This window comes from Neofelis nebulosa, chromosome 4 (genome assembly GCF_028018385.1).
Source record: "Neofelis nebulosa isolate mNeoNeb1 chromosome 4, mNeoNeb1.pri, whole genome shotgun sequence".
NCBI lineage: Eukaryota > Metazoa > Chordata > Mammalia > Carnivora > Felidae > Neofelis > Neofelis nebulosa.
Window position 1 is genome coordinate 145,567,642 of NC_080785.1, and position 27,834 is coordinate 145,595,475.

General features: G+C 39.9%; 1 protein-coding gene across 12 annotated transcripts in view; it reads left to right on the top strand.

Annotated features, from left to right (window-relative positions):
- Positions 1-27,834, top strand: part of ERC2 (ELKS/RAB6-interacting/CAST family member 2) — a 936,036-nt gene that overhangs the window by 121,528 nt on the left and 786,674 nt on the right. The gene's annotated exons all lie outside the window — the stretch shown is intronic.

Sequence of the window (27,834 nt, forward strand, 5' to 3'; positions counted from 1 at the left end):
TTCCTTTTATATTTTTTTGGAGTAGTTTGAGAAGAATAGATATGTTTGGTAGAATTTAAATGTTTGGTAGAATTTACCTGTGAAGTCATCTGGTCCTGGACTTTTGTTTATTGGGAGGTTTTTGATTCCTGATTCAATTTCTTTGCTGGTTATTAGTCTGTTCGAGTTTTCTATTTCTTCCTGTTTCAATTTTGGTAGGTCCTATGTTTCTATGAATTTATCCATTTGTGCCAGGTTGTCCAATTTGTTGGCTTAGGGTTTTTCACAATAATTCTATTATAAGTGTTTGTATTTATGTGGTGTTTGTTGTTATTTCTTCTCTTGTATTTGTGATTTTATTTACTTGGGTCACTTTTATTTTGATAAGTCTGGCTAGAGGTTTATCAATTTTATTAATTTTTTCAAAGAACCAGCTCTTGGTTTCATTGATCTGTTCTATTGTTTTTTAGTTTTCTATATCATTTATTTCTGTTCTGGTCTTTATTATTTCCTTACTTCTGCTGCCTTTAGGCTATGTTTGTTGTTCTTTTTCTGGCTCCTTTAGGTATAAGGATAGGTTGTTTATTTGAGATTTTTCTTGCTTCTTGAGGTAGACCTGTATTCCTAGAAACTTCCCTCTAGGTTGGGACTTCCCTCTAGGACTGTTTTTGCTGTAGTCCAAAGGTTTTGGACTGTTGTGTTTTCATATTCATTTATTTCCATGTATTTTTAATTTTTTTCCTTGATTTCCTGGTTCACCCATTCACTGTTTAGTAGCATGTTGTTTACCCTCCATTTATTTGTGGTCTTTCCTAATTTTTGTTTGTGGCTGACGTCTAGTTTCATAACATTGTGGTCAGAAAAGGTGTATGGTATGATTTCAATCTTTTTTGTATTTGTTGAGTTCTGTTTTGTAACCTAATATGTGATCTGTTCTGGAGAATGTTCCATGTGCACTTGGAAAGAATGTGTATTCTGCTGTTTTATGATGGAATGTTCTGAATATATCTATTAAGTTCATCTGCTGACCACTCAGCACTTAGAGCTGTTTCTAAAAAGATTGCAACCTCTTTGCCTCCGTGAAGTTAGACACAATCTTATGTCTATTTTTGGCCAATATTGTGAGCAGAAGTGATGTGTGATACTTCTGGGTCAAAATGTAATTGTTAGGGTGTGAATCTTTAGCACTCCCTTCTCCTGCTTTTGCAGCAGTGTTTTAGATGGTAGGGCCTCCTATCAGTCTGGGCCCCAAAGGAGAAGGCTTGTAGATATGTAGCATGAGTGAGAATTCAGTCTTTGTTGTTTAAATCACTGAGATTTGGGGATTAGCTGTTACCATAGTTTATCCTAATCTAGGTCAACCAATACATGTCCAATCACAACTTACTGTCTTCCTCTCCATGTCTGCCACTCTTTATTTATTTATTTTTTTGTTATAGGATGGTACAACTGTAAGTTTGCTTGCCAGAAACCTGAGATTTATCCTTTTCTTTTCTATCTTCTCTTGCTCTTAATATCCAGTCTATTATCAGATCCCTTAGCTTCTATTTCCTTAATTCCATGTGTATTATACATCTTATTTGATTCCCACCACTATTGCCTTATTTTGGCATGTATGTCCTCTCTCCTGGACTACTATTTTTTTTAGCTACTTGCTGTTTTTATTATCTTCTCCCAGTGTACAACCCATCTCCTATAGGAATCCTATATTGGATGTTGTCCCTTCATTTCTCATGAATTGGTTTTATTCTATACCTGAGAGCAAGTCAAACTCCTCAGTATGGTGGGCAAGCCTCTCCATGATTTGCCTAGCTCCCAATATGTCTCTGTGTGTGCTGTCCTTACTAAACTACCTTTAGTGTCCTCTGCCTAGTTCCCTCTGTTTCTTCCTGCCTGTCAGTCTCTCAAGTTTTACCTCAGAAGTTACCTCCTCTATGAAGTCATTTCTAAATTTCCCAAATGTACCTAGATGTTCCTTTTTTAATGTTCTTTTTGTTCCTTGTACAAACTTCTTTATACATATTAGATACAATTGCTTGCATGCCTGAATCTCTTACTAGATTGTCATCTTCTGGAGGGCAGTTTCTGAATTCTTTTTTTGCTTTTTGGCCCAAGTAATTAGCAGAATGTCTAGCATGTAGGTGATTGTAATCATTGAATGAATCATTGACTGTTACTTCAAAATAAGGAATAAATATTTTTATAAAGATAAGACACACATAACTTATACAATTCAACACCAAAAAACCCCAAACAATTTGATTAAAAAATGGGCAGAGGGCCTGAATAGACATTTTCCAAAAAAGACATACAGTAGGTCAACAGATACATGAAAAGATGTTCAACATCACTAATAATCAGGGAAATACAAATCAAAACCACAATGAGATATCACCTTATACCTGTTAGAATGGCTGAAATAAAAAATTAAAAAGACAAAAAATAACAAGTGTTGGTGAGAATTTGGAGAAAAAGAACCCTTATACACTGTTGGTGGGACTATAAATTGGTACAGCCACTGTGGAAACAGTATGGATGTTCTTCAAAAAGTTAAAAATAGAGGGCGCCTGGGTGGCTCAGTTGGTTAAGTGTTGGACTTCGGCTCAGGTCATGGTCTCGCGGTTTGTGAGTTCAAGTCCCGCGTCGGGCTCTGTGCTGACAGCTCAGAGCCTGGAGCCTGCTTCAGATTCTGTGTCTCCCTCTCTATGCCCCTCCCCTGCTCATTCTCTCTCTCTCTGTCTGTCTGTCTCTCCTTCTCTCTCTCAAAGAGAAACAAACATTAAAAAAAATTTAAAAAAATTAAAAAAACCTACAAATAGAAATACCAGATGATTCAATAATTCTAATGGGTATTCACCTAAAGAAAATGAAAATACTAATTTGAAAATATATATGCACCCCTATGTTTATTGCAGCATTATCTACAATAGCCAAGATATGGAAGCAACTTAAGAGTCCATCAATAGAGGATAAAGAAGATGTGTTGTATACACACACATATGCATGTACACACAATGGAATATTATACAGCCATCAAAATGATGAGATCGTGCCATTTGAAACAACAGAGAGACAACTACTGAGTATTATGCTAAGTGAAATAAGTCAGACCAAGAAAGACAAATGACATATGATTTCACTTATATGTGGAATCTAAAAATAACATGAATACACAAAAAGCAGACTCAAACCTATAAATACAGAGAACAAGTTGATGGTTGCCATAAGGGATGCGGGTTGGGAAAAATGGGTGAAGGGTAGTGGGAGATGATGCAGTTATGGAATGAGTAAATCATGGGAATAAAAGGCACAACATAAGGAATATAGTCAATGATATTGTAATAGTGATGTATGGGGATAGATAGTAGCTACCCTTGTGATGAACCTAACATAATGTACAAACTTGTTGAATCACTGTGTTGTACACCTGAAACTAATGTAGCATTGTGCATCACCTGTACTCAAATAAAAAGAAATACAAAAAGCGAACAATTTAAGTTCAATAACAAAATTTACTAATATTATGATTGTTATTCTTTTTGAGGGGAGGATAGTATGCATCACATCAAAGACCTTGTATTTTAGCCAAGGTTTAGGTGATTAAAGTACTTTTCAGTCAGTGTCAGTGAAAAGTTATTTTTTATTATCGTTGTCTTATAAAAGGATGAGGGATATTATTTTGATAATCACATGTAATTGGCCAAGATCGGTTTTTAAAATGTTCCAGTTAGCAGGTAGGAGTTTAAAAATGAGTGACACAACCATGGAGACCACAGTTTAGTCTCTAAAAATATGTTAGCAAATTCAGAAAGGGCAGCTCTTTTAATATACATAGTAATTTTTTTTATTCCAAGTGTTTTACTGAATTCTGTTTTATAGAGATTTTTAGTAATATAAGAAACCAAGATGAAATGGACAGAATGTATCAAAACCCTAAAAAAAAATCATATCCTATGACTCAGTGATTCCTTCTCCGGGATGATGTCCCTTTGGGTGATTTTGGCCTCTGTGGGGTGAGGGGCAGGTCTCCAAATAATAGAGAGAATGAGGCTTTGAGAGCTGTGTGAGATGACTTTCTTCCTCCTCTTGGCCTGGCATAGGCAATAGGCAGGGTGGGAAGTGAATGTTGCAGAATTCTCAGATTCTCAGAGGCCATTCAGGGCCTCATACACCTAATAAACCCTCTATGTTCCATGATATATGCTTACAGATGACTGTCCTGCGTGTGCTCAACTATCTCATAGTGTTCCCAAGTGTGATTGTGCAGTCTTCCTCTTTGTGTAAATGTCTCATTACTTTTAGACAACCTTGCCTCACCTCTGCACTACCCCAGTGTCATTTTCTCTTTTACCCTACAAATGATAGTTTCCATAGACTAGTTGTTTTCATTTCCCTGCCTCAGTGGAACCAGCACACCTGTGTTATACCTTCACAGCCCCTGCAACTTCTTTGGGTACCATTTGGCTTAGTGAAAACTAGATTGTAAACTCCATGAGAGCTGGGCTGTGTCTTTCTTTCTTAGTGTTCATGTCTTCAGGGATTGACATAAAGTAGATGTTCAATAAATGCTGCTGAATGAATGATTGAACAAAGTGCATTAAAGGCAAACCTGTATTCAGATTTAATTGTTTTCAGAGAATGTAAACTGGATCCTCAAAACGTGGCTTGGTGCTATAAGTGGCCTTGATGAGAATGAACATGCGCATTGGGAACTGGTATGTTTGCTTTTCATTAACAAATCCCACAAGGGTTTCATCAGTACATCCAACAAAGGTTTGTTGTACATCTCTTCACTTCTTGAGTGACAGTTACTGTGATTAGAACTGGGAATACAGGGCTCTGTCCCTGAAATATTATCTAACAGATGAATAGAAGTTACAGGGTAATGACCTTTGGCACATAGTAGGCAGTCAGTCATTGTTGAGTGAAAGATCTGCTGTCACCAGGACATGATGGAATCAACGGATGTGCCATTAGTGAAAATGCTCCAATTCTGATTTCTTAGTTGCTTCGGGTTAATGGTGTGGTGGGGTGGCTTTATAACAGAAAAAAGCTACTGAAAGAACAACTCAACCTCATTTTCAAAGTAAATCCACCGTATTTTGGTGTCAGGGCCCACCTTTTATTATTAAAGAATGGTTCTCTTTTCTTTGTTACTTCTTGAGATTTTGGTGCGAAGGGGGCGGGGTAGGGAGCAGCTTTGGGCTCTTCATTCTGAGTGATGGTGCAGGCATTTCTTGGAGACAGACATTAGGGCACTTGGTTATTGGTTACAGTAATTGTGAGCTTTGTGCTCAACAGACCATATGAAGGGGTGTTGCTGTCAGGCTCCCTCAGTGTACTAATCAGGGAGGGTGGAAAAGAAGAGGAGGAGCAGGACGGAAGGGCTCTTCCCTGGGCAGTGGAGGCCTGGTTGTGTTCCAGGGCTTGAAGGCTCAAATGGCGAGTTCAACCTAGGTTATTAGGCATTCTGAGAGGCCTTGCGTCCTTTTCTTACATTTGTTTTCTTTGCTGTTTGTCTTGCCACTTTATCCAGGATATATGAGCAATGAAATTGTATTTATTTTACAAATGTGAAAGGATATTTTATTTTATGTGGTATTTGAAATACCCATCTGCCTCTCTCTGCCTGTTTGCTCTGATAAGTCCTAGTAACACAGGCATAGCTGGGTTAGGAGCCAGGGATCATGCAGTGTATTCTCAGGGGGAAAAAAAATGTTAAATTTCAACAGATAGGATTATTGAAATAAGTAATCCTTTCTTTGTTGTTATTGCATTCTTCAGTCTGGCATGATATTGTGGCTTTTGAATACAAACAGAATTTGTAAAGCTAATGACGATAAGACTTTGTGAGGGAAGGAAATTTATGATTAAAAAACCCAACTTTACAATAAGGAACAACAATTTAGACAACTCTTTTTTGTGGCCTAATGTTTGCTGTTTATTTATTCAATGAACATTTCTTTTAGTAAGTCACTTTTAGGAAGTCAGACACTTTTGGTCCTCTATGAGCTTACAGTCTTTTGGGAGAGGAAATTATCTAAAAATTAAAATTCTGTAATTTGAACAATTATTAAGTACTGATTATGTGGCAGGCATTAGAGACAAAGTGATTAGTAGGACAAAGTCCCTGCTCTCATGACTTGTGTAGTCTAGTGGGGAAATGTTGGCTGTGGTGTGTGTGTATGTGTGTGTGTGATCTTGGAAGGCTGCCCAAAGGAGATGGTACCTTAAGGACAGATCGGGATAAACCTGGTGGAGAAGGAGCATGTGGCATGAAGGCAAGAAAGCCTGTATGGCCTGGCAAGTGCTTAGCTTTGGTAAAGTTCAAAAGGAAGGGAAGTGGGCAACCCCAGGGCCTGAGTGGGGGCAAAGGGAAGATCAGGCAGAGATAGGCCAAGGGGCTTAAACTTCATCAGAGTGAACTCCCCCTTCCTTGGAGAATTTATTTTACCTCTGTGAGCTAAAAGGATCCTCAGAGGTCATTTCCTCATCCCAGAGATGATCATTTCTTTAGATTCTTAATGACTTCTCTCTCTACTCCAGTCTATTCAATTTTGCACTCCCATTTTATCCCTCTTTCTTCAATTAAGGATTGTTCTAATAAAGATGAAGTCTAGATACATGGATGAATAATCACTCTCTCCTTAGCAGTACCTGACACATACCTCACAGGTGCCTTGTGATAATTATCCTCCCCTACTGGAGTGTGAGTCCTCTGAGAGCAGAGACCAGAATGCTTCATCTCCATGTCCCTCATGGTGTGTGATGCAGCCTCATGGTTAATGTGTGTTGAATGCAACAGAGGGGAACACTCAAGGATTTGCCATGAGTCCTTTGGAAGTTTGCAGTTATGAAATCATTTTTATTTATTTATTTATTTTTTTAAATTTTTTTCAACGTTTTTTATTTATTTTTGGGACAGAGAGAGACAGAGCATGAACGGGGGAGGGGCAGAGAGAGAGGGAGACACAGAATCAGAAACAGGCTCCAGGCTCCGAGCCATCAGCCCAGAGCCTGACGCGGGGCTCGAACTCACGGACCGCGAGATCGTGACCTGGCTGAAGTCGGACGCTTAACCGACTGCGCCACCCAGGCGCCCCTGAAATCATTTTTAAATGGAAATTGACACATCCTTATTAGCACAGTAGCTGGTACATGGAAAATGTGTAATTAATGCTAATTTTCTACCTATTTCAATCAAAAGCTGCATCACTAGGAATATTTATTATTATTATTATGGATTCCAACATTGAAGCTTCATTATGCCACTTCCCTGTTAAAGTCTTAACAGTTCTTGCATTGCTTAGTGAATTAAGAGAAGCAGTACATGCTTTTATGGTTATAGTATTGTGTGAATTTCTTCTAAATTTTGTGATGTCAATAGTAGTATTGTTGGCTTAAAAATCAGGGCAAGAAAGTCTTTGTGCAGCATTTTTAAAGCGGTCTGGAACATTTGAGCTAAACTGTCTGCCAGGTTGAGCTCAGACTGTTTGGAAGAGGGTTGCATCTCTGAGAAGCTGGAGTTCTGTGTTCCTCATGTGAAGGGAGAGGCAGGGCAGCAGGGTGGAGACTGTAGGTTTTTAGAATGCAGTGACAAATGAGCAGCACTATGATCATTGTTAATGCCACCATACCCTTGCTCCCCTTTGCCTCTCTGCCTCTTCAGCCAGCCTTTGGGAATGTCTGCCTAAGTGGGCAACATGAGCTATAGAAAGCACCTTCACAAGCCTCCCAGAAGGCCTTGTGCCTGAGATCTCAAACCACTTGTGTGTATGTGGTCTAGGGGTGTGTGATGTCTTGCTTAGGAAACAGAAATAAGTGACCAGGAAGTTTACCTTGTGATTTCAGGGATCACAAATAATTAGAAGCCAAAGGGTTGCAATTAAGGATGTTTCCTTGGTGCAGCAATGTTCTGGGGCTAAACAAATGATTCAGGATTGCTAATAGGATTAGAGAACCTTCTTAGGCATGCCCAAGTGGGATGGTATTTGGTGATAGGTAGCTAGGTGGTCTTACAATGGAATTCATCTACCTTGTTATTTTCTTTCAGCTTTTTCTTCTAAAAGGTAGATGACCTCATGACACAAGCCCTTCATAAATAAGCACTCTTACCTGTGGTGGATGTTGCAAATGGGAACAAATAAACTTATCCTAACAGGTTAGCTTTCTCTTCTCATGCTAACAGGAAGCTGGGCCCTTTGAGGTTTATCTATCATTGTGCACAACCTCTGCTTTTTCAAAATGGAAGGCTTGGCTCCCAGGGGCTTAGGCCCAGAGCGCTCTGTTTTTAATTGGCAGAAATATCCCTTAACGCAATAGTGATGCATTGTGTCTCTTCCCAGAAAGACTTTCATTATGGGTTCCCAGAGCTCATGACAGCCTGGACCAGTTCACCTTAGAATAGCCTTTGTAAAATGGAAGAGGATGCAGTGGGTAGAAAGGAGAAGGTCTCCAATAATAGATCTCATCTTTTTAAAATAACCATGACCTGTTACATTAAGTATTAATTGCAAATCTGTTTCAATTCTTAAGTAACATTCAGCTCTTTAAAGATTTATGCTGGCTCATCTAAGCTCAGTCAAATAAAATGTAAAACAAAGGAAAGAATGATCAACTTCTGGGTATCATTCCGTGTATTAAATTAGCTTCAGGATTTTTCCTCACTAAGAAGTCGGACATTTATTTTTGGACTTATATACTTTTTATTCTGGTGAAAACTGCACAGAAGTAGAACAGGTCTATCTTGAGAAAAGGTCTGTCTACTTTAAAATTTTTCTTACAGGCAACAATACTTTTAACTTTTGTATCATGTAGGAATAAGGGGAAGCTAATACCTATAAATCTGGCTCATTGTTTGAGCATAAGCTATAAAGGAACTGTTGAGTATTTGAACATCTGCTTTACAATTAAAAAAAAAAGATTCCCTTGGTTGTCTTCTGGACATGAATTTGGTGCCACCTTGTGGGCAATTGTCAGACTATTGTGCATGCCATTAAAAGAAAACTTGCCCCTAGGCAATTAATAATGCTTGAAAAATATGCTCTGGAAATTAGTTAGATTAAAAAAACCCAAAGTCTCAATGATTATACCACTAGGTTTGTGCAGTTTCATCTTAGAGGCAAAATTGCTACCTAATTTCAGGAAACATTTGGTTTTTCCTGAGGGATTTTGATACCCTGCTGAGGTACCAGTGCTTTATTACCTGCGGAGAACTTTGTCTGGTTATCTGTATTCTTTTATTAAGGCTTGTTCTTTAAGCATATTTTAACATCTTTTCTTTTCTTTTTTTTTTTCATTTCAGCTAAGTATTAGGTATCTATCAATGTAAATTTTCTCAGTGGTAGTATTTAATGCTGTCTTTTAGAGAGAAAATAATAAAGTCAAAACAGATTACTGCAGATATAATATTGGACATTTATAGGTCTGAGAAGTCTTTGTTAATTTACTTAAATAAAATTTAGATTCCATGTTTGTACATATTTACCAAATGATAGGATTAGTATAATTTTCACTAATAAGAAAACAAAATGTGCCATGTAATGCTAGTCTGCATCAGGATGCTACTTTTACTAAAGGTCTTTGGCAGATTCAAAGATGCTGGGCATGTGATTTTTGACCCACTTTAACACACTTCTCACAAGAGCTGTGTGAAGTGTGTATATATGATCTCATTACTCCTCATTTTGCCCTGGAGAAGATGGGGCCAAAGGCATGGGTGGCTTGCTCTAGCTCACAGGGCCTAGGAGTTGTGGGACAGGATTAGAACCAAGCTCTCTGAACAGCTGGTCTGCTGCTCTTGTCATTAACTGATGCTGTCCCTATTGCTTACATAATTGGGTGACAGTTGTAAGAAATGAATGTGTTTAGGCTGATGGGAATTTTAGACATTCAGGCCATTGGGGAGGAGAGAGGGAGAGAGGGAGGGAAGAAGGAAGGTGGGGAGAAAGGTGGGATATCTTCCTGCTGTCAGTGTCCTTAGGAGACATCTTGCTCTTTCTAAAGGAAATTTGGACTCTGTTTTACCTTGATTGAAGCTTTTCAGAGACTCCCTTTGTGACCCTTCATGACCAAGTCCAGACTCCTTTATGTGGCTCTAAGCTCTTTTATGACCCACCTTTCTGGCTTCTCCTGCCAACCTCACCTCACTCCAGGAATACTGGAGTACTCTTAGCATCCCCCTAAATTCCTTTTCTTACTCCCCACCTTTGCTCAAGTTGCATCCCCCCGCCCCTTTCCCATTGCCTTGACCACCTTTTCTCCTCTCTTTTCCCTGATGAATCCAAAGCATTATGTAGGGTTCAGCCAACAGGTCATTCCTCCAAAATCCTCCCCTGACCCTTCCCTCTCGTCCAATCTGGTTAAGATGCTCCACCTCCATATGACTATCATAGTGCTGTCTGACACCTATTTCCTAGTTAAACTGTGACATCCTTAGAGGAAGTATATATTACTTACTTCTGTATTATTAGAATTGAGCACAAAAGCTGACCCATGTTTTCTCACCATAGCTGGGAAAGGCAGAATTGAGGTTATTTTGCAGAAATCAGAGCACCAGTGGTGGAACTGGGGACTCAAGGCTTCCAAACCCTCTAGGCTTTTGCTGGCCTCTGCTCCTTTTGGCATGAAGCCTCATTCTCAGGACTTTGCCTTCTCTCTCTCCAGATCTCAGCCCTCCTTCTCTTTTTCAGCCTTATTTTTTTACTTGCAGACATGGCTTCCCCACAGAGTTGGAGAAAGTGGCTGCCAGAAGCTCCAAACTTATTCCAAACTCATTTCCTTGAGGCTTGGCAGCCTCAGGGAAAAAGGTGCTTCTTTCCCCCAATATGTCTATATGAATTTTAGAGAAGCAGTTTGGCTCTGCTTGAGTCATATGCCTATTCCTGGGACAATGACTGTGGCCTGGTACTTTGTATATGTTGAATGAATAGTTCATGTGGCATTTCTCCTTGTGTCCCTCATTCCTTGCTTGTGCTGATTATAAGCCTTTCATTCAGTTTTCTTCATTTAATGTCTCAGAAGTGACATGATACAGGACAGGAGCTGGCCCTGGGAGTATCCCTTGAGACTGGGCTGGAAAGGTAGACAGTTCTGTCAAGACAGTCCTAGGTGGTGGGTTCACCTGCTCACCTCTCTTGCATCCTCCCTGCCTGTCAGCCCCCACTAGGATTTTGTCTCAAGCAGACAGGGTTCAGAAAGTCAGAGCTAGCTGCATAAACCACATTCTCCAGTCCTCTGACACTCCTGGAAAGAGGGCATGGATTAGGTGGGGCAGGCAGATTAGTTTTTCAGCTATTTTACAATATCGAAAACATGTAAGAATTGTATAAAACCTAAACATAGAGCTTAATGAATCAATGTAACATTCACATAATGATCATCCAGATCAAGAAACAGAACCTTAGAAGCCCCTTGTTCTCCTTCCCAATCACAGCCCCCCCGCCCACCTCACGACTCCCCAAAACAAACCATTACTCTTACTTCATGGTAATTTCCTTCTTTTCTTTACTCTTTTACCACCTACTTATACATCCTTAAACAATAGAGTTAATTTGCCTGTTTTTGAACTTTATACAAAACTATACTGTCTAGTCTTACTTATTCTTTTCTGTCTGGCTTCTTTCATTCAGCATTGGATTTGAGAGAGTCATCTTGTTTTGGAGTATAACCATAATTTCTTCATTTTTGGCACCACGTGGTATTCTATTATATAAATATACCATCATTTCATCATTTATTTTTCCATTTTACTATTGATGGACATTTGAGTTGTTTCTAGCTTTGGGCTGTTATGAATGATACTCCTGTGAGCTTTCTTGTTTTTGTCTCTTGGTGTACCTGGGATGCACTTCAGTTGGGTGCTCCCCTAGGGGTGGAAGACTGGGGCATGGGGTTAGGTGTGTCTTCACTATTAGTTTATATGCTACTTTTCCAAAACAGGTGACTAATTTACCAGCAGTGTTTTCTTTCTTTACCTCTTCTAAACCCCAATTTTGGTGGCATTGCAGGAACCACAGACAGATAATAATCATAAGTTCCATTTAGTAAGTGCTTACTCTGTATGAGAATCTATGCTAAGTGCTTTTATAAATAGTATATTAAGATGTCCTCACAACAGCCCTTGGATAGGTGGAATTGCTTTCTCCATTTTGCAGATGAGGACCCTGAGGATTAGAGAGAGGTTAAGCAACTTATTTAGGGTCACATAAAAGTGTATGGTAGAGCCAGGACTTAAATGTGTGTCTGAGCTTCTTGATTCCTAAACCTGAGCTCTTATCTTTGTGCTGAAAGGCTGGCATTTACCTGGTAGTGAGAATGTGGGAACTGTGGTTTGGCACTCTGGACATGTGCTTTCCTGGTCTGCAGATGTGGATCAAGCCTGTTGGCAGTCATTCCTTTAAAGGAAGATCCTATTTTCCAGAAGGAAAAAAATGTGGAAGAAAATGAGGTAGCTGGGAGTTTGAGGCATTTATTAAGTCTCCTTTGGTTTATGTACCATTAGGGCCAGGTTGAGCTGGGCCTGCCTGGTCCTGAGACTTTGCCTCAAGTACTGGTCCATTCAAATTAGTTTTTTTTTTTTTTGAAGTGTCATAAGACTATGCCTTGACAATACCTCCTAGGCCCATATTAATATTTTGAGGTTATAAAATAGCAGTTGAGTTTTTTTTTTAACAGGAATTAGAGTAATAAATGATCGATGGGTCAGTATTTGCCTTTTCTATTAAGTTTTGTTATTAGTGATAAAATTGGAATCTTAGACATGTAGAGTAATGATGTTGTTTAAACATTATTCAAAGCCTCAGCACTGTTTACATTGACCTTTTTTTCCTTTTAAGCCACACACCACAGAAGCTTTTTTATTGGCCTGCTGGTATGTCTGCATTCATCACCACACCCCCATCAGTCATCCTTATTACAGCCAGTGGGATCTTTAAAAAGACCTAGTCTGCTTATGTTTCTTCTCACCAAGTCCTTGTGTGATTTGGCCCCATCTACCCTTCCTCAATCTCATGCTACTCTCCCCTTTTGTCATTGTTCCAACCACAATACTCAGCACTTTTCCATGTGCCAGGCACTGTTATAATAATCCTATTGTATAGGAATTATTACTCCTGTTTTAAATAGGAAGGACAGAGAGGTTAAGTTACTTGCTCAGGCTCACACAGCTAGTAAATGTCAGGAAGAGCTGGGATTCAAACTCATGTCCACTGGCTCCAGAGTCCATACTCTTACTCACTGTACTATGTTGTCTTTCTTTCCTAGACTTCTCTAAGTACCTTTAATACTCCCTATTCCTCTCCTCTGAAATTTTGCACTTGGTGTTCCTTTTATCTGAGATGCTCTTCCCTCACCCTGCCTCACCTGATTAACATTTCTCTCCCTTAAGAACCCAGCTTCAGTATACTTACTTGCTTGAACTGCCTATGAGCTAAGATAGATACTTCTGTTATCGTTTTTAAAAACTACTTGATGCTTGGGGCGCCTGGGTTGCTCAGTCGGGTGAGCGTCTGACTTCCGCTCAGGTCATGATCTCGTGGTCTGTGGGTTCGAGCCCTGTGTCGGGCTCTGTGCTGACAGCTCAGAGCCTGGAGCCTGCTTTGGATTCTGTGTCTCCCTCTCTGTCCCTCCCTTGCTCATGCCTCTGTCTCTCTCTCTCTCTTTTCTCTCAAAAGTAAATAAACATAAAAAAAAAAAGAACCTGATGCCATTATAATTACTTGTGAACTGTTTTGCTTTCTTTTGCATACTATAAGCTGCATTAGAGCCAAGGCCCACCCATGCTGTTTACCCCATGTCTCCCATGCTTGGTGCACAACTGCATACAAAAGTGTTTGTTCATTCAGTGAATGAAAGAATGAATGAATGGAAGGATGGCTCACAGCAGAGTAGCAAAGACAAAGTTGTTTTTCTGTCCCAAGGTATAGTTTTCAAGTAAGCCCTAACTTAAATGAACTCACCTTCTAATTATTATTTAGATGGCTTTTTTGGTCTGGTGCCCAACTGATCTGAATTTTTAATATGTATTTTTAGTTCTCAATCTACTTTCTTTCAGGCATTGCCTTCTAATTTACAAGACTCCATTAGCTTAAGGTGTCCTGCTCATGGTATTGTGTTTCATCTTAGGGTTTATGGGTCATTAATAATGCTTAGGCAGAATGTTCGAATCTACATACAGTGCACACTGGAGCTTCTACCTATCAGAATATCCCCCTGCTTTTTTTTTTAAATGACAACTTTCTCAGTTGATTTAAAACAATCCTTTTAGTTATGTACTTTGAAAATCATGACCTCTTTGAGGAGAAATCATGGAAGAATTGCAGCTAACATCTGTGTGTCCCATGTGGGCCTTTGTATGCTAACTTGAGAGATGGGACCCTGAGATGAAATGAGCTTTCAGTTCATTCTTTAATTGTGAACATGTTAACTAGTCTTTTTAGATTACCTAATTGAATAGAGAATCTACCAGCCTTTTAGAAGTCACATTAAAATTTTTTTTTAATGTTTATTTATTTTTGAGACAGAGAGAGACAGAGCATGAACGGGGGAGGGTCAGAGAGAGGGAGACACAGAATCTGAAGCAGGCTACAGGCTGTGTGCTGATAGCTCTGCTCGACGCAGAGCTCGAACTCACGGACTGTGAGATCATGACCTGAGCCGAAGTCGTATGCTTAGTCAATTGAGCCACCCAGGCGCCCCTAGAAGTCACATTTTAAACTAATGTGCTAGTATAAATACCTTCCATCTGTAAATATATAGATTTTTATGTTCCAATCCTATAAGCTTTGCCTTAAAAAAATTTTAAAGTTAAAAATTTAAAATTTTTTATGAGAGATTTTTATCATCCACTTTATAATCAGTGTGAATTAGCTTGGCAACTTTTCAGATGTTTTCAGCTATTTTAATAAATAAGTTTTTCAGGCATGGCCTTTCCCTAATCTTTTAGAAACAAAGCAGTGTTTTTTTCCTTATGCAATATTTCTTAAGGATTCAAACTTAATATTACATGTTTATGGTTGTTACAGATACAAAGAAGTCAGGACATGGTTGTCACCCAAACCAAATCAGCCTATGAAAAATGGGAATTTATTGTCTTACCATAGCTGGGAAGGCCAGAATTGAGGCTAAATTGCAGAAATGGGGCCCTCAGTGCTGGAACTGGGGTCTCTAGGCTTCTAGAATTCTCCCTGTCTGTGCTATGATTGGTCTCAGCTCCTTTTGGCCTTTGGCATCATTCTGCAGCCCTAGCCTTGTCTCTCTTCATTCATAGCCCTCCTTCCCTTTGCCAGTTGGCCTCCTTTTGTTCTCCTGCAGACATGGCTTCCTTTGTATGGCTGGAAAAGATGGCCCCCAGATGCTTTAGAAGGCAGTTGCTCACACTTTGGCATTTGTGGCACTTTGGGAGGTAGTACTTCTCTCCTTGTATATCCTCATATCTCTTCCTGGACTTTTACCTTGCTTGGCCCATATCCCCTCTCCCTGAACAGTCCCTGTGTCTGGTCAGGGGACTGTGAATGACTGATAGCCCCATCAGAGCTAGGAGGAGGCAGCATAAATTAGCCAGAACAAAGGAGCACCATTGCTTAAAGAAGGAGGACAAGAACATCTAAGGGAATAATGAAACCATGGTTTCCTTACTTGACTAGTGGTTGCTGTTGAAATTAAATAAACATTTGGGTGATTCCTCTGTGTCAGACACTATGCTACCCACCCAGGGATTCAAAGACTAATAATGACTTAAATGGCATAGATTATAGTGGGAGGGAATGGGTTAAATATAAGGAAAAGCCTCCTGATAGTGACTGGAGTTCTGTTTTGGAATGTGTGTCATGTTATTCTTTAGAATTTTCTGTTTTGTTGTGTTTTAATGAATTGTCACTTCTCTGGGGGTGATTTGACTATTATAGATATTACAAATCAATTTCCTGAAGTGAACATAGATTTAAAAATTTATTCATTCAGAAAGTTCCTTTTCTTCTTCAGATGAAAAGAATGTATGTTCATTTGGAAAAGATAAAGTATAAAGAAGAAAGTGAAAAATAATTCTAGTAGTCAGGGATAACATCTTGGTTAGCTACTTAGTATTTTGGAGCATATATGTCCTTACAGTCTTTTATATGCACATATGTAAAGATAAAATAGTTTGTCTATTTTTTTTTAGACAAATTGGCAATACTGTTTATATACAGTTTTGAATCTGGCTTTTCATTTAGTGTTTTATTATGAACATTTTCCCTTACCATGAAATATATGTTAGAGATAGGATTTTTATTATTCTGTGCTTCATAGTCCACCAAATGGCTGAACCACAGTTTATTTAACTATTCTTCACATTGAAGTTGTTTGCTAAATTTTGTTAGCATGAGAAATGCAAAGAATGTGCTGGCACCTAAATTCTTGTCTGCCTTTCAGATGATTTCCTTGCATTTCATTCCTAGGAGTAGACTCAGGAGATCAAAGGAAAGACACGCATTTCAGTCTCTGAAACCAGATGGCCACTCTGCCCTTCAAGAGGTTGTTTCAGGTTACGTTCTTACCAGCTGTAGAGGAGAGAGAGCCTATGAGTGTAATGGCCCGTCTCTAACAATTATTAGCTCATGTGTCCAGTTAACTGATTTTATCCTATCTATGAGGGGATATTATGTGTGAGCCAACTGTGACCACGTGTTGGATATTGGAAAAGGCTCTGGCAGCATGAACTGAAGGTCTTAATTTTTAAGTGAGAAATAAATGCAGGAATTCCTCCAAACGATTTATTTATTGGTTCAAATATGCTCTATTTTTACTGTTAAAGCCAAGTAAATGGAAAGTGCAGTGTCCACATCTTTTTTCTTTACTTTTCCTCCTTTTCCTTTTGCTTCTTCTTCTTTGTCTGTCTCTCAAAATAAAAGAGCCTCTTGTTTATCCTCTTGGGTCTGATTCCTAGAAGTGCAGCTTAGGGGATCAAAGGGTGTCACAATCAGTTGAGGCTGCTATAACAATACCACAGACTAGGTGGCTTATAAACAACAAAAATTTATTTCTCAGTTCTGGAAGCTGGAGATCAGGGTGTGAGCATGGTCAGGGTGTATTGAGGACCCTCTTCCAGGTTGCAGACGGCTGTTTTCTTGTTTCATCCTCACATGGCAGAGAGAAAGGGCAAAAAAGCTCTCTGGGGTCTTTTTTATAAGGATACTAATCCCATTCATGAGTGCTCTCCCATCATGACCTAATCACTTAGTAAAGCCGCTCCCTCCTAATGCCATCACATTGAGGGTTAAATTTCAACATGTGAATTTTGAGGAGTCACAAACATTCAGTCTGTAACAAAAGGATACAATAGATTCCATCGTTGACCAACAAAAGCAGTGAAGTCTGATGAGAAGGACCCCAAAGTGAAAGTTATAGCCCTCAATAAACTGGAAGTATGGTTTAAGAAACAACATATTCTTTTACTCAACAGGTATTTATTGAGCATCTACTCTGTGGTAGTATGTTGCCATGTGAAACTAATTGGTCCAGGAAAGGATTTGATTCTGAGATACTGGGTATTGTGTCCCCACCCAGTTATTTGGTGAAAATGGTTCCTGGTGTGAAATTATGGATGAAGTGGAAGGAACAATGGCTTGGAATCAGACAGATCGGGGTAGAAATCCTGCATCTGCTGGGTGCTTGCACACATTACTTCGCCTCTATAAATCTCCGTTTCTTCGTAGGGAAATCTAGCCAACTCACAGGAACGTTAGGGGTAAACACAGTGATTCCAGTTACTAGTACATTGATGGCATCAGTAGGTGTTCAATAACTGGTAGCTGTGGTTATTTTGGTTACGATTATTATTGTTATGATGATGACAGGGTTATAGAAACTTGGATGCTTTGACAGTACTTCCTAATACCACCTTAAACACCTTTGCTCAAAGAGCAAAAGCAACTCCATGCATTAATGTGTATGTATGCATACATGGGTGCATGTGTGTGCAATCTATCTATCTACCTCTCTCTCTCTCTCTCTCTCTCTCTCTCTCTCTCTCTCCCCCTCCCCCCCCCCACCCTTCCTCCCTTGGAATCAGTCCTCTGTATCAGAAGGATTCTTATAGGTGGCTGTTGGATTCGCATCCTCCCTGCTCTGCTTCCTGAGCCCTGAAAGCTCTTCAGGGTGGAGGCATATGAGAGTGAGCTCCTCTGTGAATCTTCAGCATGAAATCAGGCCTTTCATAATCTGAGCTTTGACCAATAGTGACTGGGAGTGGGGTGCCTGGCTCTGAAAATCGAGATGTGAAGACTCTTCCTCTCCATTCTCATGGCTTTTTGGGTCCAGAAGGCAAGCTTTGGTTACTGGGGAGAGTGAGGAGGTGTTGTGCCTCAAAGCCACATGTCCACAAAACACTGGCTGGATTGGGGAAGGCAGTGGGATGGCTACTGAAGTATAATTGATTCCATATGCATTCAGCAGCTGCTACTACCTCCCATGTTTAGGTTCTTGGTGCTTTTATGTTCTCTTGCACTTCTTCTCCTCACCCCCCAACAGATCAAATACTGGTTTAAAATATGTTTGAACATCCTAGTATGTACAAACCTCAGAGCCTTCTGGGTGGTAGAAACTTAGTTCTAGAAGCTCCTGAGCCCAAGAGCTATTAATTTGTTGGAATATCATTCCTGTGTTTAAGAAAAAAAATATTGATATTTGTTGAAATAGTAAGGAAGACTTTATTCAGTATTACTGCAATAGAGGCACTAGAATAGAAGAAAGAGATCGGTTCAACTCCTATTACAGCAAAGGCAGCTGTGAATTATAGCCAATGAGTAGAATAAGAGGCTCAGTGAATGGAAAATTACTAAGGAAACACATCAGGGATAGGGGGATTCTTGCTAAACTGACCTAACAGGATTCTTGGAAAAAGGCAGGTCAAGGATAAGGCATGAAAGGTGCAGGATGAGGAACATCATCAGATATCTGGGGTTGGGGATTTACTCTTGAATGGACAAGATTCTTGATAAGACTGGGCTCTGCAGGTTTGGCAAGGGCAGAAGAGAGGCCAAGTTGAGGTCTGGTCAAAAAGAGGGCTCAGAGAAGTCTAACTAAAATTTGGTCCAGTGAGAATCTTTGTCTCCTGCCATGATTAGAATGAAGCACAAGTGACAAGTGAGAAATGAACACATGAATTCCTCCAAATGATTCATTTCTTGTTTGATGTGCAACCTTAGGCAAGTGACTTGGCCTGTAGATCCTGAATCTCTTTCCAGAAAATGGACCAAATGGTACCTGTCTGATAAAGAAAGCAGTGAGCACCCAATGAGATAATGCACAGGAGGGGCTTATCCCAGTGCCTGTCCTAAAGTAAGGGCTCAGTAAACGGTATTAATTAGTATTGTAAGTTGGGGACTGTAATCAAGTTTTGATCCAATAAACTTAGTGAACCTTTCTCATCTATAAGCAACATGGAAGATGTTGTTTAGTGAAAACTGATTTGGGCTGAATGAATGAATAGCTAGATTTATAATCTGACTCCACCAATGTTTTGCATCCTTTGAGCCTTTAGTTTCTTATCCATAAAATGGGACAATGTCCTATTCCTTGCCTGTCCCATAGTTTGGATGAAGTGAGAAAATATATGTGAAAGTACTTGGGAAACTTAGGACTATATTTAGCACTTAACCAGAATTTGTCTAATGTTTAATAGTCCTGTGATTAGATCTCAGTCTATGAGTGAGCCTGTGCCCCTGGGCTGTCACCTTCACTAGTGCTTCTCAGTTTTGTTTTGCTTTTCCCCCTTAGGAGAGACAAGAAGCCTGAGGAGAGCTGGAGTTGGGTGTTTCCCTTCCCTCAGTCACTTAGGTTCTGGTAAAATAGTTTCCTTTGGATTTTTTTTTTAAATGTTTGTTTATTTTTGAGAGAGGCAGAGACAGAGTGTGAGCGGGGGAGGGGCAGAGAGAGAGGAGGACACTGAATCTGAAACAGGCTGTCAGCCTGTCAGCACAGAGCCCGACGCGGGGCTCGAACTCACAAAATGCAAGATCATGACCTGAGCTGAAGTTGGACGCCAACAGACTGAGCCATCCAAGTGCTCTTCCTTTGGATTTTTTTTTAAGTTTATTTATTTATTTTGAGAGAGAGAGAGAGAGAGAGAGAGCAAGAGAGTGCACAAGCAGGGAAGGGGCAGAGAGAAGGAGAGACAGAATCCCAAGCATGCACCGCACCATTAGCATGGAGCTTGATGCGGGGCTCGAACCCACAAACTGTGAGATCATGACCTGAGCCAAGATTAAGAGTCAGATGCTTAACTGATTGCACCACCCTAGGTGTCCCAAAATAGTTTCCTCTGAAGGTAGACCTTGTTAAAAAAGAACAGAATGCTCTGGGAATATTTCAAAGTAACTGCCTTCCCTATCCCTCTGTGGGAAGAACCAGGGGATATTTCTCCTGTCTTTACAGTGAGTCCCTGGTAGAGCTCCTGAAGGTAAAACACTTGAATGTGTATGTGCTCACCAAGACTGCCTCTCTGGAGTTTTTTTTTTTTTTTTTTTTATAACTTAAAAAAAATTAAGATATAAAATAGTAGTATTTTTCTTGTTTTGTTCCCATCAGTCTATAGATTGGACATGGGATGAGGATTAGCAACTGTTTAAAGAACTTATTTAGGATGAATAATAGCTGATAATAGCTGGCAGCAAAAGTATACCCAATTTGTGGTTATAGCCAGATCCTTCTATCACAAGTGTGTAGTTCAGAAAGACAAAGGGAGTGGATAAAAAGACTAAGTCACTTGTCTTAGGCCCTTTTGGAGGAAGCCAGGTAGTAAAATGGTGGATATTTTAGTAAACAGAAAACCTAATAGTTTCCACTACAAAATATGGTGGATCTTCAAAGTTTACCAAAAGCTAGAAAGTCATAGAAGCTATTGGCTTGCTTTATTTTTTATTTTTTAATTAATTTTGAGAGAGAGAGAGGGAAGGGCAAAGAGAGAGGGAGAGAGAATCCCAAGAAGGCTCCATGCTGTCAGCACAGAACCCCACATGGGGCTCACACCCATGAATCATGAGATCATGACCTGAGCCAAAACCAAGAGTTTGATGCTTAACTGACTCAGTCATCAAGATGCCCTCATTGGCTTACTTTAAAATATCAGTTATTTAAACAGTCATTGCTTTGGCAGGTCTTTTAAACTATTTCTTAAAGTATCACTGTGCTGAATGATTTTAATTGTTGGACATTTGGTATAGCCAATTTGCTTCTGATTTATGCTCTAAAGTTAGGTTAAACGAGTAAAAGATAAATTCTTAACTTTCCTCTGAAACAATTTATACTTAATCTGATTATAACAAAATCTTTTAAATATCAGAAGTCTACTTCCCCTGTTGTAATTTGCAAAACTATTTGCTTTTAATTATTTTCAGGATCTATAAGTGTCCTCTTACTGGAAAATAAAAGAAGGTAACCAAGGGTGGGGAGTGTGGGGCACAGAGGGAGGAAATTGGAACATATCTAAACTTCAGTGTCCATGAACTTGTCCATTGCTGTCTGCTCTTCCACTTTCTTGAATTACTTTTAGAATACTGGTAGCTGGGGCTTGAAGAAGCTCCTTGAAGAAGCAGCTCTCAGAGAAGATGTTCCTGTACTTTTCCAAACACCAAATCTAGGCTTCTTTCTCTCTCTTCTCACAAAATCTATTTATTCTTTTCCAAATTCAGTGTCAGGTGGTGACGAAGAGTTCAGCTTCTGAGATCAGACTTGCTGGGTTTCAGTCTGGGTCTTAGTCTTCAGCATGTGACCCTAGGTGATTACTTGACCTCTTTCTACTCCAGTTTGCTTGCCAGTGAAATGGGAACACTGACATTACCTCCCTCTTTCAGTGGTTGGAAGAATTAAATAGAGTAATTCAGGTGAAGGCCTTGCTAGAGGATTTGATGAATGTTAGTTGATGCTATTATGGTGTTACCCTTCCCTTTTCCTCTTCTTTTTTCCACTCCTTTCTCACTTCTGTGCCTTTACATAGACTATTCTGAAAATTCCCATTTGTACCTTCTCCTTCTTTAGTGTGGGTGTAGGATATACTACTAATTTCCAGCTCAGTTTCATTTAATACACACACACACACACACACACACACACACACACACTCACACATATTTCTTTAATGAGTACCTGTAGTGTGAAAAACACTCTGGTAGATACTGAGGATGAGATACCTGATTTCATGGAATGTGCATCTTCTGAGAAAAATCTGGAAGATAATGAGTCAGTTATGAAAGTGGAAGACAGTTCAGGAAGCTGTGGGGTTGTATAGCCAAAGCACAAACCAAGCCTGTGATATTGTGGAAGGCTCTATGAGGACAGAGCATTCTAGCTAAGACTGGAACATTAGGAAGGCCTTCAAGGATTAAATAAAATTCCATCTTCTCCATGGAGGCCTTCATGATCATGTTTTTTTTCTTTGACACTCCTGATTTAGGTTACTGTAGCACTTTATTTCTGCCTCAGGTAGAGCATGTGCAAATGTCTACCTTATCATGTACATATGTGGGTCAGTCTCTCTCCCACTGAGTTACAAATACCTTGAAGAATAAGATTAGACCTTATTATCTTTGTTTGGTCAGTGCTTCCTGTATAACACTGTTCAGAGTTCTTTTCAGTTAGTGTTTTCTGAACTTAACCAATTGTGCTTCGAGGAGGGTAGATCCTACAAAGGAATTCTCCTTACTCATGCTTTACTCATTTGGGTCTGAGATTCCTCTTTGCCTTATGACTTGTTTTATCATATGCAAGCTGGAAGGATTGAATTAGGATCCTTATAGTTAGGGTTTCTGTGATTCCCTTGAGGAAATCAGGAGGGAGATATGTAGTGGATGGATATCACCAAGAATGGGTGCTTAGAGAAGTGGTGTGTAAATATGGGTACATTATCTTTCAGCGGCCTTCTAAGGAGATACTTTGACTGGGACTGAGTTGAAAGTGCTCAGCAGGTGCCAGGAGCCAGTTGGGCAGCAGCATCCCCTTTGTATGCTCCTTGGCCTCCCAAGTGTAATGGAAGATTTGTGGGAAAGAACGTGAGCTCTGAATTAATGTAAGTGGAATCCAGGCATATGTAGCCCTACCTAGTTTGACGGACTGAGGATCCTGAGAAAGCCAGATTGCTTTCTGAGAGAGATCTGACAGAGATCTTTCTGAGAGAGATTGTGGGATCCTTGAGAAAAGAAATCAAGAGTGAGAAGAATTCACAGAGATGAGTAGAGGAGTGGTGGGGCTCACCTAACTGTGAGCAATGCAGCCTTTAGCCTGCTGCTTCCTGGGAATGAGAGGTCTGGGAATAAAGAAAGAGAAAAGAATCATTTGGAGCCCACCAGCTCTGTTGAGGAAATGGTCAGGGGCAGCAGAAGTTGGGAACTGGGGAAGATCATCGGTGGTAGAGAGAGAAAACCCTGAAATCTAGATCTCAGCACTCACTCCTGTATATCTAGGATTAGTTAGTAATTCAAAGTGGTTCTGGATAACGGTTCCAGAGAGGGTCCTGTTGGACAAGAATTTCTCATCCTAAACTTTGTTTTGGTCTGATCAGTCTGTTGCAATATGGTTGCTTATGTAGGTTAAGATTGTTCAAGCTACTTCCAAGAAAAAAAGCTGGGGGTTCACTGGAAATGAAACTGAAGCACTATTGGGATCTAAGTCAGCTTCTCTCTTAGGGCATTTCTGTGGCTTTCCTACTCTGTTCTCTCTTCACTCTCTCTTCACCTCAGCCTTCTCTATGTCAATTTTGCTTCCTCAGAACTTGGACTTTCCTGGGCTTTGGTTTGCCAAGGTCCCCTGTCCTCCTGAGGAATTCCGCTATTGACTGGCTCAGGTTCTCAGTTTCCAGTTCTAATTTTCAGGCAGAGACATCTGACAGCCCAGCCAGGCCATGAGTGAGACACCCATCTCTTGGTCTACTTAGCTTGTGGAATGGTAGGAGCCAGGAGCAGGACCTTATGACATGGAGCTTGGTTGTGAACAGAGTGGCTTGGAGTAGGCTGTGATCAGTGCAAGTCGTGATAGACATCTCTAGTTCATAATCCACTCATTCATTCATTGCATTTCCTACTTGACAATGTAGCATTGAGGTTAAGAGCCCAGGTTCCAGAGTCAGACTCAAATCTTGTCTTGACCTTGAGTGACTTCTCTCTGAGGCTTACTTTCGTCATCTGTAAAAACGGAATGATACTTGTACTCACTTTATAAAGTTGTTTTGAAGAAGACATGAGAAACTACATATGAACAGCTTAGTATAGGGTCAGTACAGAGTAAGCACTTTGTAAATGTTAAATATTATTTTTACATACAGTCTGTAAGTAACTAAGACAACATAGCATCTGCCTTTATAGAGATTTCAGTCTAACAAGGAAATAATTTTCATGAACCAGTCACATAGAGCACTCTTGGTAACACATTTACAATGCATAGAAGACATCTTAGAGTTAGAAAATTAATTCACTGAACAAATGTTTATTGACCACCTACTAGGTGTGTGGCATTGTCAGCACTGAGTGTACAGTTAAAAAAAATTTTTTTTTATATTTATTTTTGAGACAGCAACAGAGCATAAGTGGGGGAGGGGCAGAGAGAGAGGGAGACATAGAATCTGAAGCTGGCTCTAGGCTCTTAGCTGTCATCACAGAGCCAGATGTGGGGCTCAAACCCACAAACTGCGAGTTCATGACTTGAGCCAAAGTCAGATGCTTAACCAACTGAGCCACCCAGGCACCCCTGGTTTTTAAAAAATAGCAAAATTCCTGCCCTATTGGAGCTTACATTGTAGTTAGAAGATAAGCACACTTGAATTATACACACACACATATATATACATATACATATATACATACATATATATATTGTATATATATATATATGTATATATACACACACATACATACACACACATATATGTAGATATATATATATAGGTAGATAGGTAGATAATGTAGATAGATAGGCAGATAGGTAGATAATGTCTGGTGATGCTATGTGCTATGAGGGTAAAAAAAAAAGCAGGGTAAGGTAATAGAGAATGGCAGTGTGTTTGTAGGGACCTCATTGAGGTGGAGTGGCCCAGGATGACCTCTCTAAGGAAGTGACATTTGATCAGAGGACAACATAAAGTGAAGGAGGAAACCATTCAAAAATCTGGCAGAAGATCATTGCTGGCAGAGGGAAGAGTGAAGGCAACAGCTCCTAGGCAGGGATGCACCTTGGTATACTTGAGGAGCACTAAGGAGGCTGGGGTGACTGGAGCCTAGCGGGTGAAAATGAGAGCAATGGGAATTGAGGTCTCAGAGTAAACCAGAGGCCAGGGGGTGATTTCTAACAGATTCAGTTACATCTGGTGTCTGTGACTCATCTGGGCTTTTCAGATCAACTTGACCTCCTGGCTTGTCAGTTTCCTCTATGATCGAGGGCAGCAGACAGATGCCCATTTTGAAGCAGTTTGACTTTGGAGATGCATGAAGGCTCATCAGAGTTTTGAACTGTGTTCAGGCTGTTGACTCTTGAGACTGTGCTTGGCTTTTCTCCCCACCAGGGTAGGGTGAGTCATGCATGGGAGGGGCTTATGATAAACTTAAGCCTGCTCCCTTTGTCATCACTAGCATAGAGCTACTTCCTTAGTCATCCTTTAATCCTGTCTCTGTGTTCTGACCTCTTTCTCCAGAATTAAAATAGCCCAGCATGCTGCATCCAATATAGTTATTTTTTTAGGGACGGGAATTGGTCTGAGTGACTCACTGCAAGTGAGAAAGAGGTGAACTGCTTAGCTGTGCCTGGGACCAGCTGCTGCTGAGATAGGAGACCTACACAATACACTGATGTAGGTGCCACAGCGGGGCTATCCTCAGTGTCCATGGAAACAAGAAGAAGTGGTATTTCCCTCAGCAGAATCTTGAGAATGTTTCACAGTGGATGTGACATTTGAGTTCTGATATTTCAGGATTCTCTGATTCAAAACATGTTTCCACAATTGTTCTAACTTCCTGCAAGTAAAGAAGGCTATGACTGCTGCGTTGGGGCTGACTGCCCTTAGGTATTGGTTTTTGCTGATGGGTGGCAGGGATGGGCCATTTACTGAATATTTATTGCTCATTTTCTATATATACAACATTGTTTGAGACATCTTTTGTGTCAGCTTTCAATTGCAGCATAATAAATCAGCTCAAAACTTGGTGACTTAATGCAACTCTTTTTATTTGCTTGTGATTCTGAAGGTCATTAGTTTTGCCTGGCTTTGGCTGGGTTCAGCTGGGTTGTTCTTCTGCTGATCTCTTCTAGGGTTATTCATGAGGCTGCAGTCATCTGTTGATTTGATAGAGGCTGTTTGGTGACATGGTAGGCAACCACAGAGTGGTTGGTGTTGGGTTTTGGCTGGGTCTTTGTTCTCATGGTGTGTTATCCTCAAATAGGGTAGCTTGAGCTTCTTCATATCAAGAGGGCTAAAGTGTAGCTCCAAGTATGGTTTCCTTTATCCTTTTGGGTGGTTCTTTCCCTGGCCTTAGGCAGTTTCTTCACACACGTGAAGATTAATAGCTGAGTACTTAATGGGGACCCTCTGAAGCTCTCTGCCCATGAACTCTAGTTGACTTTCTCCTTTCAGACGACCAGCTTCATCTCCTCAAATCAGGCAGACCATACAGCTTTGCCTGGGATTCTCTCTGTGTTGCAGCCTGGACACTATTGCCAGGTAGTAGGCTGTGAAGTTTAGTGCTCACCGTATTTGATTTTCATCTCTCAGGATCACTGTCCTTGAAACCATTGTTTCATACATATTGTCCAATTTGTTAGCTGTTTCAGGAAAGGAGGTTATTATGTCTCTGTAACTCCATCTTGGCTGGAAGTAGAAGTCTCAAGATGATAAAAGTAGAAGTGGCAAGGTGTCTTGAGGCCTACCTGGGCTTGGAACTCACAGATATCACCTCTGAATTCTAGTAGTCAAAACAAACCCAACACTAGCCTAGACTTAAAGGTTGGAGATACAAACTGGACTTCTTGATAGGAGTAGTGGCAAAGTCACATTGCAAAGGGGCATGTGGAAAGGGATTGGAGGAGTGATTAAAGCCCTGTTTATAAACATTCTATCCTGTTGTGTGTGTAGGTAGGTAATTATAAGATGATAGCTATCGTTTGTCAAGCGGCTGCTGTGAACCAAGCCCTGTATGAAGCACTTTATACACAGTGCATCTAAACCAAATAACATTGTGAAGTGTTACGAATGTTGTATAACATTGTTCACATGTGGAACAGATTTAATGTTGTGAATCTCATTTTGTAGATGAGGAAACTGCCACTCCTTGAGGGGGTTAATTGACTTGCTTGAGGTTATACCTGGGCTCAGGTGACTTTGATACTTGTATGATTTCATGCCTGTGCTCTAAGTCCATCTTTTTACTTTAAACTTTTCTATACCCTTATTTTAGGTATATTTCTTAAGTGTAGATACAGCAGCTTTAAAAAGAATACAAACAGATGATTTCTGTCCTTTTAGGTGGTAAGTTTATTTCATTTACATTTATTATAATTACTGATATGTTTGGATTAATTTCTACTGTTTTTTTTGGGGGGGAGGGTTCCTACTTACCCTGCCTTTTCTAGGCTTTTTTCCTCTTTTTTGATTGTTTGTATTTTCTTTATTCTCCTTTCCTGTAGATTTGAAAGTTTAACTGTATTCTTTATTCTTTTAGCTGTTCCTCTTAAAATTTTAACATATCCACTTGAATTTGTCTAAAGATAACTGATTTTATCTTCTGTTTTCTAAAAAACAAAACAAAACACTAACCATTTGCTTCTCATCTTATGTGTTTTTATTTTTATATCCCTCTGGGGGTATGGTAGTTTTATACTTTCCTGTTTCCTTTGAAATTA